The following is a 12,595-nucleotide window of genomic DNA, read 5'->3' on the forward strand; positions in this document are numbered from 1 at the left end:
GGAGTTGCCAACCCTCCCAAGTTGTCCTGAGTCTTCATGAGCTAAAAATCAATCCCGTGGACGCTGCTTTGAACATCCCAGGAGAAAATCATTGACACGTTATTTTTATTTACTTTTGCTTTGGACACTTCTTTATTAGTGGTAAAAAAATATTGGAGATACGGGTACAAAAGACTATGGACAGGATTTTCTGCACTCGCCCACCGCCGCGATCTTCCGGTCCTGCCACAAATCAATGGACTTCTGGCTGGGGCGCCGCCTCGCCCACGGCGGGTCCCACCCGCGACAGGGCCGAAAAATCCCGGCCATAGGCCGAGATCTTCTGCCCTCCCCTGTGGCGAGTTTGGAAGTGGGGGGGCATTTAATCAGGTGGGAGGGTGACAGGTGGGGATGATGCCACCATCCCGCCTCCACCCCGATTAAGTCTGTGGTGGAAATGCCCGCTGCCAATTGTAGCCCTTAAATAGGAAATTTATACCCACTTAAGGGCTTCATCCTGCCGCCCCTATATTAAACTGTGAAGGCAGTACAACAAATTCATGTGGGATTGCTTGCGAGCTCCCAGGGTGTCCCTTGTTCAAAGATACTCAGTGCCAGATCAAGGAACCCAACATTGGTAAGGGGTGGGGTGGTATGCTCAGTGAGAGCCACCCCTCTGCTCTTGCTGCCAGCCCTCCCCACTCTCGCTGCAACTTCTAGCCCGCAACACCCCTCCCATCACCATCCAGCTGTGGCCAGGGGACCAGTGACGATCCTAGGCCTCAGGCGGTAGCAGCCACCGCCTCCCTGGTTGCACTCCTGTTCAGTAGAGCTGCCGGGGTCCTTGATCCCAGGGGACGTCCCACCACTGGCCTCTTCAGTGCCTGAGTGATACACGATGTGGCAGGCCTTCCCAAAAAAGAGACGGTGTAGGGGTCTCACGGCTCTCCAGCTCGTGGCTGAGACTCCCATCACCGCTATAAAATTCCAGTCTATGTGCAGGTCAAGAACCACCAGTTTGGCTCATCAAGAGTCTGTTTGCATTCCAATTAATGTGGCATGGTGGTGCGATGTGACAAGAGACGTATTGGAAAATCAGTGCTGGGAGCGAGGGGCGGTGCAGGTCAGAGGTCTGGTGGTCGAACCTCCAGGGCACATCCAACCAGAGTTGGGAACCCAAGTTCTGTTCCGTAGTGGATTTTTAAAAAATCATCATGTTTTAACCGAAAGATGCATGTGCATTGTTCAAACTGGGGATTTTCTGCTGACAGATCTGGTTGCAGCCTAAGATTTCTGCCCAAGAGCTTCCGCGCTTGTTGATGAGCAGTTACACAATCATGCCAAATGGAAAACAAGAAAGCAATTGCCTTTGAGTACTGAATTTCATTGCCAATTATAACACATACTTTGGTGTCGACAGCCCTATAATTTTAATTTAGAGCTGCAGAATAATTCTCCGGTAATGGTCACGTGATTCACAGGGGAACATTCTCCTGCAGTGCTACCATTACAATAGCCAGCCTGCCTTCATCCAGCAAAGGTTCAGTTTTTCAATGCTAATATACCGTTAATGCTGTTGTGTCTGTGGCATGCATTAAATTGACTTTGAACATGCCATAGCATATAGTCTGTCAGTGAGAGTCATCTCGATTTCTGATCAATGACTTCAAAGGATAGCTGAGCAATTCCTCTGGCTGAAAGTCACATGAGTTTAAGTATTCTTCCTTTGAGATTCAGCAAGCCTGTTAATGATTTAGCAACATTCCCTGGATGTTTCTCATGTTAAGCCATGACTCGGTGGGTAGCTCGGGGTCAGAGTGCATAAATTCAGGTCCCACTGCAGAGACTTGAGTCCAAAATCCAGGTTGACACTCCAGTGCAGTACTGAAGGAGAGCTTCACTGTCGGACATGCATCTTTCAGATGAGCTGTTAAACTGAAACCATGTTTGTCCACTCCAGTAGATATAAAAGATCCTAAGGTACTATTTTGAAATTCTCCCTAGTGTCCTGTTAAAATTTATCTCTCGGCCAACAACACTAAAACAAAGATAAAAACAAAAAGCTAAAAGCTACTGCGGATGCTGGAAATCCAAAACAAAACAAAAACAGAATTACCTGGAAAAACTCAGCAAGTCTGGCAGCATCGGCGGAGAAGAAATCAGTCAACGTTTCGAGCCTTCATGGCCCTTCGGCAGAACTGCAGCATAGTTTCAACAAGGGAGAAATATAAATTGGTTTAAGGTGGGTGGGGGGGGAGGGGGGGGAAGAGACACATTGAGGGTGTGGTGTGAGCAGATAATAATCAAAAGATGTCACAGACAAAAGGGTCAAAGAGGTGTTGAAGGTGGTGGTCTTTGTCTGAGAAAAGTGCTAATTAAGAATGGAAAACAGGATATTCAAAGTACAGCTCTAGTGGGGGTGGGGTGGAAAGACTAAAGGTTTTAGTTTTAGATTTAAAAATAATGGAAATAGGTGGGGAAAGAAGAATCTATATAAATTATTGAAAAAAAAGCGGGTGGGGGGGGAAAAGAAACGGGGTGGGGATGGGGGGAGGGGGAGTTTAAGATCTAAAGTTGTTGAATTCAATATTCAGCCCAGAGGGCTGTAAAGTGCCTAGTCGGAAGATGAGGTGCTGTTCCTCCAGTTTGCGTTGGGCTTCACTGGAACAATGCAGCAAGCCAAGGACAGACATGTTGGCAAGAGAACAGGGTGGAGTGTTAAAATGGCAAGCGACAGGGAGGTTTGGGTCTTTCTTGCGGACAGACCGCAGGTGTTCCACAAAACGGTCGCCCAGTTTGCGTTTGGTCTCTCCAATGTAGAGGAGACCGCATTGGGAGCAACAAATGCAGTAGACTAAGTTAGGGGAAATGCAAGTGAAATGCTGCTTCACTTGGAAGCAGTGTTTGGGCCCTTGGACGGTGAGGAGAGAGGAAGTGAAGGGGCAGGTGTTGCATCTTCTGCGTGGGCATGGGGAGGTGCCATAAGTGGGGGTTGAGGAGTAGGGGGTGATGGAGGAGTGGACCAGGGTGTCCCGGAGGGAACGATCCCTACGGAATGCCGTCAAGGGGGGTGAAGGGAAGATGTGTTTGGTGGTGGCATCATGCTGGAGTTGGCGGAAATGGCGGAGGATGATCCTTTGAATGCGGAGGCTGGTGGGGTGATAAGTGAGGACAAGGGGGACCCTATCATGTTTCTGGGAAGGAGGAGAAGGCGTGAGGGAGGATGCGCGGGATATGGGCCGGACACGGTTGAGGGCCCTGTCAACGACCGTGGATGGAAAACCTCGGTTAAGGAAGAAGGAGGACATGTCAGAGGAGCTGTTTTTGAAGGTAGCGTCATCAGAACAGATGCGACGGAGGCGAAGGAACTGAGAGAATGGGATGGAGTCTTTACAGGAAGCGGGGTGTGAGGAGCTGTAGTCGAGGTAGCTGTGGGAGTCGGTAGGCTTGTAATGGATATTGGTGGACAGTCTATCATCAGAAATTGAGACAGAGAGGTCAAGGAAGGGAAGAGAAGTGTCAGAGATGGACCATGTGAAGATGATGGAGGGGTGGAGATTGGAAGCAAAATTAATAAATTTTTCCAGGTCCCGACGAGAGCATGAAGCATCTTCGCCTCATCCGTCGCCTCAACAAGAAACTTTTTCTCTTTCTCTCAAGTGCTAAGGAACGCAAGCTCCAACAACTCATCGACTCCAACACCCATCTGGGACCCTCCACCCCTGCTTGTCCCTCCGTCCTCACCCCATCTTCCAATCCCAGCCCCAGCCGCGTATTCACTATACCCCCTGACCTTCCCCTCTCCGATGCTGAACGTTCAGTGCTCAGCAAAGGACTTAGTTTCATACCCTTATGCCCTCATCTCAATGAATTTCGGGCTCGGCATGATGCTGAACTCTTCTTCCGCCGTCTTCGTCTCCGTGCTCACTTCTTTGGGCAGGAGTCCTCTCCCCGTTCAACGGATCCTTTTACCCACCTCCAATATTCTCCCTCCACTTGGACCCCTCCCTCTGGATTCTTACCTTCTCTTGATCTTTTCATTGAGAACTGTTGGCGTGACATTAGCCGTCTCAATTTCTCTGCTCCTCTCACCCATTCTAATCTGTCTCTCTCTGAACTCACTGCACTCCGTTCTCTCAGGTCCAACCCCAACATTGTCATCAAACCCGCTGACAAGGGTGGTACTGTTGTTGTCTGGCGCATTGACCTCTACCTCGCGGAGGCTGAGCGTCAACTCGCAGACGTTTCCTCCTACCTCTCCCTGGACCATGACCCCACCACAGAACATCAAGCCATTGTTTCCAGGACTGTCACTGACCTCATCTCCTCTGGAGATCTTCCTCCCACAGCTTCCAACTTGATAGTCGCCCAACCTCGGACGGCCCGCTTCTACCTCCTACCCAAAATCCACAAACAGAACTGTCCTGGCAGACCGATCGTGTCAGCCTGTTCCTGCCCCATGGAACTCATTTCTCGTTATCTTGACTCCCTTCTCTCTCCCCTTGTCCAGTCCCTTCCCACCTACATCCGTGATTCCTCTGACACCTTACGTCACATCAACAATTTCCAGTTCCCTGGCCCCAACCGCTTCCTCTTCACCATGGATGTCCAATCCCTCTACACCTCCATCCCCCACCAGGATGGTCTGAGGGCCCTTAGCTTCTTCCTTGAACAGAGGCCCCGACAATCCCCATCCACCACTACTCTCCTCCGTCTGGCTGAACTTGTTCTCACACTGAACAATTTCTCCTTTAACTCCTCTCACTTCCTCCAAATAAAAGGTGTGGCTATGGGTACCCGCATGGGCCCCAGCTATGCCTGTCTCTTTATGGGGTATGTGGAACATTCCTTGTTCCAGTCCTACTCCGGCCCCCTCCCACAACTCTTTCTCCGGTACATCGATGATTACTTCGGTGCTGCTTCATGCTCTCGTCGGGACCTGGAAAAATTTATTAATTTTGCTTCCAATCTCCACCCCTCCATCATCTTCACATGGTCCATCTCTGACACTTCTCTTCCCTTCCTTGACCTCTCTGTCTCAATTTCTGATGATAGACTGTCCACCAATATCCATTACAAGCCTACCGACTCCCACAGCTACCTCGACTACAGCTCCTCACACCCCGCTTCCTGTAAAGACTCCATCCCATTCTCTCAGTTCCTTCGCCTCCGTCGCATCTGTTCTGATGACGCTACCTTCAAAAACAGCTCCTCTGACATGTCCTCCTTCTTCCTTAACCGAGGTTTTCCATCCACGGTCGTTGACAGGGCCCTCAACCGTGTCCGGCCCATATCCCGCGCATCCTCCCTCACGCCTTCTCCTCCTTCCCAGAAACATGATAGGGTCCCCCTTGTCCTCACTTATCACCCCACCAGCCTCCGCATTCAAAGGATCATCCTCCGCCATTTCCGCCAACTCCAGCATGATGCCACCACCAAACACATCTTCCCTTCACCCCCCTTGACGGCATTCCGTAGGGATCGTTCCCTCCGGGACACCCTGGTCCACTCCTCCATCACCCCCTACTCCTCAACCCCCACTTATGGCACCTCCCCATGCCCACGCAGAAGATGCAACACCTGCCCCTTCACTTCCTCTCTCCTCACCGTCCAAGGGCCCAAACACTGCTTCCAAGTGAAGCAGCATTTCACTTGCATTTCCCCTAACTTAGTCTACTGCATTTGTTGCTCCCAATGCGGTCTCCTCTACATTGGAGAGACCAAACGCAAACTGGGCGACCGTTTTGTGGAACACCTGCGGTCTGTCCGCAAGAAAGACCCAAACCTCCCTGTCGCTTGCCATTTTAACACTCCACCCTGTTCTCTTGCCAACATGTCTGTCCTTGGCTTGCTGCATTGTTCCAGTGAAGCCCAACGCAAACTGGAGGAACAGCACCTCATCTTCCGACTAGGCACTTTACAGCCCTCTGGGCTGAATATTGAATTCAACAACTTTAGATCTTAAACTCCCCCTCCCCCCATCCCCACCCCGTTTCTTTTCCCCCCCCACCCGCTTTTTTTTCAATAATTTATATAGATTCTTCTTTCCCCACCTATTTCCATTATTTTTAAATCTAAAACTAAAACCTTTAGTCTTTCCACCCCACCCCCACTAGAGCTGTACTTTGAATATCCTGTTTTCCATTCTTAATTAGCACTTTTCTCAGACAAAGACCACCACCTTCAACACCTCTTTGACCCTTTTGTCTGTGACATCTTTTGATTATTATCTGCTCACACCACACCCTCAATGTGTCTCTTCCCCCCCCTCCCCCCCCACCCACCTTAAACCAATTTATATTTCTCCCTTGTTGAAACTATGCTGCAGTTCTGCCGAAGGGCCATGAAGGCTCGAAACGTTGACTGATTTCTTCTCCGCCGATGCTGCCAGACTTGCTGAGTTTTTCCAGGTAATTCTGTTTTTGTTTTGTTTTGGATTTCCAGCATCCGCAGTAGCTTTTAGCTTTTTGTTTTTAAGCTTCTTAGACTTTTTGTTTCCCAAATCAGCATCGAGCACTCTACCTGATGTTTTGGGGAGATAATTCTGCAGTGGGGGGACAGCTAGAGAACAAGCCACAAGTCCTCACCCCATCTGTTTTGTTATCATTCATCTTGAAATGCCTCACTCAATGAAGTGCCAGCCTTCAATTGTTCTCCAGTACAGGGGAACAGGAGTAAGCCATTAATCCCCGTCCAGCCTTTTTATCCATTCAATTCAACAGTGCTATCAAGCGGCACTTACTCAGATATTGAAGCCATCCGTGCCCAACACCTGGACAACATTCAGGTTTGGGCTGATAAGTGGCAAGTAACATACATGCCACAAAAGTGCCAGGCAATGACATCTCCAACAAAGGAGAATCCAACCATCGCCCCCTAACATTTAATTGCTGAATCCTCCACTATCAATATCCTGGGGTTACCTTAGACCAGAAATTGAACTGGACTAACTGTATAAATAGTGGGCTACAAGAGGTCAGAGGCTGTGAAGTCTGCAGAGAGTAACTAACTTCCTGACTTCCCAAAGCCTGTCATCCATCTGCAAGGCACAAGTCAGGAGTGTGATAGAATACTCTGCACTTGTCTGGATGAGTGCAACCCTTGAGAAGCTCAACACCATCCAGGACAAAGCAGTCTGCTTGATTGGAACCCCATCCACCACCTTCAACATCCACCCCTTCCACCACCAATGCACTGTGGCAGCAGTGTGTACAATCTGCAAGATCCACTGCAGCAACTCACCAAGGCTCCATCTACAGCACCTTCCAAACCTGCGACCTCTACCACCTAGAAGGATAAGGACAGTAGATGCATGGCAACACTGCCATCTGCAGGTTCCCTTCCAAGCCACACACCATCCTGACTTGGAACTATATCGGCGTTCCTTCACTGTTGCTGGGTCAAAATCCTGGGACTCCCTCCTAAACAGCGCTGTGGGTGTGCCTACACCACATGGACTGCAGCAGTTCAAAAAGGCGGCTCACCACCACCTTCTCAAGGGCAATTAGGGATGGGCAATCAATGCTGAACGAGCCAATGATGCCCACATGCCGTGAAAGAATAAAAGTAAATCACAGCTAATCTGTATCTTAATTCCATCTTGGTTCTATATTCCTTATTAACCTTGCCTAGCAAAAATCTACTTATCTCAATTTTGAAATTTTCAGTTGAACTCGCATCAAAAGCTGTTGGGAGACAAAAGCTCCAGACTTGCACTATGATTTGTGGGAAGGTGTGCTTCCCCTGAATGGCCTAGCTTTAATTTTAAAGTTATGGCCCTTTGTTCTGGCCTCCCTCACCAGAGGAAATAGTTTCTCTCTACCTACCCAATCCAATTCTTTAATCATCTTAAACGCCTTAATTAGACCACCCCTTCCCACTCACGTTCCTTTATCCACTTGCTACTTTACAGCCATCAAGTTACACCCTCACTTCCTTTCTTAGGCCAGTAGTGATTGTTGTTCGTGAGGATCGATATGACTCCATCTCCATCAGTCCCTATTACTTCAGATGCAGACGAAAAGAGCTCTATTACTCATCATATTGATGTACTGCTGATATAAGGCTTTCATTAGCTCCTAAAAGCTAAAGGTGATGCGGGCTCAGAGACACAAGGGCCAATTTTAACCCTCAGCATAAAATGGGCAGGCAGCTAAAATAGCTGCAGTGACTGCTTGAATCTGCTTGAATCCCACTGCCCTTCAGTGGATTGCAATTTTAACCTGCTCATTTAAGCCAGTAAAGAGAGGCACTCATCAGAAGGCAGTGGGGTCCTTTTGTAAGTGCGCAGACCAGAGTGTAATGACATTGTCGGAGCTCGACTGGACTTTTAAACAGAGGCCTGCACAGGGAAGCCAAGATGGCTTGCCTGTTAGGCTAACCTGATGGCAAATGGAGCTCGGGCCAGGAGAAGTTCACAAAGGTGAGTGAAGGCCAGCATAAGTGCTGCTCCGGACCCCATAGGAATTTTGGCCCTCTTGTACCCTGAGCTTCCCCTACCCCAACTGTGATGCCCTATTGAGCTCCTTCCCAAACACTTATCTGAATGTCAGGGACTGTTCCATCAGATCTTTGACATTACCCTCTGGTTGTCTGAAATCCTACTGTGACCCAACAGCCAGCTAACACTTCTCTCCAGGTTGGAGTGAAAGACTGACAGAACCCATGCGGCTGCAGAACGGGAGAGTTAAGGTGTCCTGGGCTTCACAAATAACTGAGTTATTTTCTTTTGGCCTCACAACAACACATAGCTTCTGCCGTGAGCCCTAAAAAGACAGGGTATTTGTCGGAGACTGGACACTTCAGGGACCATCCCTGGAAAGAAGCTGAGGACTTTTATATCTACTAGGCATTCTTACCAGATATAGTATAGGTTAGATAAAGAGTAAAGTTGTTTAGGCTACCACAACATTCTATATTGGCCTCAACTTCAATGCAATCCATATAGGTAACCATCTAGCAACTGAACAGGTTTGATGGGCCAAATGTCAAGCTCTATGTTGTTCTTTCAATGATTCCAATGATCATTCCCTATTGCAGCAATGCAATAGTTCCATTTGTTTCACCTGCTCTCCTTATAGCGATTCAGGGTGAGAGACCCAATTTAGTGCCAAATAGGTACTGAACAGTCGACACACTGGGAGGGAGAGAATAAATAGTTTCCATTGTCGAGTTAAAGAAGTGCAAGGGTACATAACTTCCAATGATGGGCCGGGCACCAGCCCAGCCTGTTTCCTAATTACAACAGTGACTACACTTCAAAAGTATTTAATTGGCTGTAAAGCACTTTGGGATGTCCTAAGGTCATGAATGGCACTAAATGCAAGTCTTTCATTTTTTCTTTCATGTCTCTGTTGTATGACACTGTGTAAACAGATTTTAGTGACATAATTTCTATAAAATGGAGAGACAAGACCAATAGAGTGAACCATTATGCAGTGTTTTATTGTGATTCCAAACTGGTTTTGCAACGCCCAAAAAGTTTAAAAAGATGTTCAAAGAAAAGAATGTATCAAATGTGCACGCAAACAGTCAAGAGCTCGACACATTATACCTCAGCTCCAGAAACCTTAGGTACCCTTCAAACCTTTTTTGAGTGTTTTCAAAGACCATGGGCTGAACTTTGCCCCTGATGGGCAGGCGGGCCCAACCGACTCGGCGGCGGGCGGGCAGCTGATCGCTGCTGCTGCAACTGGCCCCGCCGCCATTTTACATGGGCGGGCCAATTAAGGCCCGCCCAGCATGACGCCCGACGGGAAGCGCTATGCGCTCCCTGTGCGGGAGGTGGTGGGATCCCCCAAATGCGAGAGTGCACTCTTTCGCGCATGCATTCGAAAGAGCTCACATCTCCCTGGGGCTAAGTGGTGCCTCAGGGAGATCGCTGAAAGGATTTCAAAGTTTAAAAATAGAAAAATAAAAAAATCATTAACATGTCACATGAGATGGGACATGTAAATGAAGTGCACAAAAACTTTATTAAACTTTTTAAAAACCGACATGAAACCTCATCCCTCCGGTGGATGAGGTTTCATGTTTTTTCAGAAGCCCGCTGGGGCTCCTGGCCTGCCCGCCAGCCTTAAGGTTGGATGGGCAGGGCTTTTAATTGTTTTAGCCCCGCCCCCAGCTCACCGATGGAAAAATTCAGCCCCATGTCATAGTTTGACAAACTGATTTTTTTGTTGGTAATTTTTTTGTTTAAAGAAATCTTCATTGCCTTTTCCACCTCTCTCCACTTTGACTTTGTGATACTTGTCATTTTGAGCTGCATCCTGTGAAGATCCATGAGCCGGAAAGCAGTGGTGGCTGCCTGTCACTTCAACTGAGCTCTAAAAGGAGGTGAAGATAAAGGGAATAGCAGCGAATGCTAGAAATCTGAAACAGAATATGCTATAAGTATACAGTGGATCAGTCAACATCCAGAAAGGGAATGTTAGCTAGAGGATGCCTCAGCAAAGTATTATTATTTTTACAATTTGGCAGTTTATAATTCTTACTAACTTTTTTTGACTCCCTCAGTCACCCATTGCCATTTCAGTCTCCAGAACTGTTCCCAGTCACACAAATCTCCAGATAAAAGCAAAATACTGCGGATGCTGGAAATCTGAAACAAAAACAAAAATAGCTGGAAAAACTCAGCAGGTCTGACAGCATCAGTGGAGAGGAAGACAGAGTTAATGTTTCGAGTCCGTTTGAGTCAGTTCTGATGAAGAGTCATACGGACTCGAAACGTTAACTCTGCCTTCCTCTCTACAGATGCTGTCAGACCTGCTGAGTTTTTCCAGCTATTTTTGTTTTTGTGACACAAATCTCCAGGGCGTGGGGCAGCCATTGTCATTAGATTTCACAATATCTGATACCCTCTGATAAAAAGAAAGGAAGGACTTGCATTTATATTGCACTTGCCATGATTCAGGATTTCCCAAAGTGCTTTGCAGAAGAGATTTTTCAAAGTATCGTCTTTTGCAATATAAGAGATGTGGCAGTCAGAATTGTGTGCAGCAAGGTTTTCAAGAACAGCAATGTGATAAGAGCCGGATAGTCTGCATTAGTGATGCTGGTTGAAGGATAAACATTGAAATGAGAGAACTTTCCTTCTTCAAATATTGCCATGGGATCGTTTGCATTTATCTGAGAAGGCAAACAAGTCCTCGGTTTGGCATCTCATCTGAAAGATGGCATTATCAACACTGTAGTGCTCCTTTTGTACTGTATTGAAGTGCCAGCCTAGGTGTTGTGCTCAAGTCTCTGGAGTTAAACCAATAACTTTCTGGCTGAAAGGTGAGGGTGCTATCCACCGAGCCTCAGCTGATATGAGCTGCACTGGCAAAGGAAAAAGCCAAATTAATCAATTTTCTACTAATATCTCATCATATGGAAGAGCTTTATCCTGCACCCTAGAGAAACAAGATGGTGGGAAATGGGAAAGAAACATTTTGTTTCCTTCTACAGCCAAATCTTCAGGTAGCGAATTGTGGTAACTGAGGGCAAATGGAGTCTAAAAACTGAGAGTTGGATCTGGGAAATTTTTAACAAGGAACTCTGTTTGAATCATTTATCAGAACAAGATTAATTATCAGTAATGTTTTTGCCCATGAATTGATATCAAGGAACCCAGTTACTGGCTATTTATATTAAAATAAAATGTTGTTTCTGAACTGATACTAATAAAATCCCAAGCCAATACCCATGCAGCGTGCACATATATAATTAAGTAGAATATGGCACATTACAATATGCATGTATTTGAAACTGAGACCTGATAGAAGGATTAGAGAATTAAGTCATACCAACTAATAGGGCAGAATTTTTAGGTCAGCATGCGGGCGCGTGCCCGACCCTATCGAACACAAAATTGCGCATGATGATGTCAGGCGAGATCCCAACGTCATCCTGCGTTCACATGATATTTCGGTCGGCAAGCGCACTTTCAACACTTGCGCGCATCCGCGCACACACATACACTCAAACAAACACACTTGCAATTCACATACACACAAATAGATTACAAAGGGGGAGGATAGATTAAGCAATTTAAAGTCAAATAAAGTTATAGGGTATATGGCTCTTGAAGGTTGGTGACTCGGTGCCTTCATGTTGAACTCATTGGTCCTATTGGGCTTGGTGTAAAAGTGGTTTAAAGATGTAGATGAATGACTTATTTGAAGACAGCAGCTCCTAAGTTGAGTTCTTTAATAAGGTCTCCACCAGCTGCACACGTAGTCAAAATCATCAGACAGGGTTCAAAACTTGCAAGTTGGATCGAGAGAGAGAGAGATGGAACCCACCCAGGGTCTTGCTTCCTCCACGTCTAATTTGCTTTTGCTGGTCTGCAGACAAAAAAGGTACTTAAGCATACAAAGGGTCAGCTGGCTTGTCACATGACCTTCTCTCCAACTGCCCAGTGATCCAAATATGGCCATGGCTAGTGGATTCCAATTGCTTGACTTACATGATTAGGTTACATCTGGACAACTTCCTTTCATAGTCATATTATCCGAGCAATTATATCAAATGGTTTGTCTCCACCCAGCTGAGTGTCCAGGTGATTGTTGGGATGCTTTGTTAATGGGGTAGGAGATGGCCCACATTCATACTCCTTCAAGACAACTGTTCCTGG

General features: G+C 47.0%; 1 protein-coding gene across 6 annotated transcripts in view; it reads left to right on the top strand.

The window, feature by feature from the left end:
• The window catches only part of LOC144679077 (catenin delta-2-like), a 1,449,546-nt gene that overhangs the window by 711,290 nt on the left and 725,661 nt on the right, over positions 1-12,595 (top strand). The gene's annotated exons all lie outside the window — the stretch shown is intronic.

The sequence above is a fragment of the Cetorhinus maximus genome, chromosome 3, assembly GCF_964194155.1.
Source record: "Cetorhinus maximus chromosome 3, sCetMax3.hap1.1, whole genome shotgun sequence".
NCBI classification, from domain to species: Eukaryota; Metazoa; Chordata; class Chondrichthyes; order Lamniformes; family Cetorhinidae; genus Cetorhinus; species Cetorhinus maximus.